The sequence below is a fragment of the Octodon degus genome, unplaced genomic scaffold, assembly GCF_000260255.1.
Source record: "Octodon degus isolate 3935 unplaced genomic scaffold, OctDeg1.0 scaffold00010, whole genome shotgun sequence".
Taxonomy (NCBI): domain Eukaryota; kingdom Metazoa; phylum Chordata; class Mammalia; order Rodentia; family Octodontidae; genus Octodon; species Octodon degus.
The window spans coordinates 10,794,665-10,795,188 of record NW_004524586.1 but is presented as its reverse complement, the minus strand read 5'-3'; positions in this window follow the sequence as shown (position 1 = coordinate 10,795,188).

The following is a 524-nucleotide window of genomic DNA, read 5'->3' as shown; positions in this document are numbered from 1 at the left end:
GAAAAGAAAAGAAAGACACAGGTTTGTTTTCCTCCTTTCCTTCTCTCTGTCTTAAATAACACCTTGATTTTAAATATCAACTTTATTGATTATAATGCACAATTTAATGAATTTTGAGAAACATCTAGATCTGTGTATCACCACTATCAAAGACAATGTAAAGTGTATTTCTGTCACTCTCAAAAATTCTCTCTTGTCTTTTGCAGTCAGTCTCCTCCTCCAATTTCTGAAGCAACTACAACTTTTTTTTTCTGAGAATTTCATAAAATTGAAATCAGGCAGTCCACATTATTTTGTGGCAGGTCTTTCACTTACCACAATTGCAAGATATTAATCCATGTTGCTACTTCATTAGTAGTTCATTTGTTTTAATTCATAACCAGTAGTCTACCAAAGAATATACCACAACTATCATTAACCTACTAGTTGATTACTATTTTGATTATTTCAAACTTCTTCTGACCACTATGAATTAAAGTTCTACAATCATTTGTATACACATGGAGTTTTTGTTTTCCATTTGC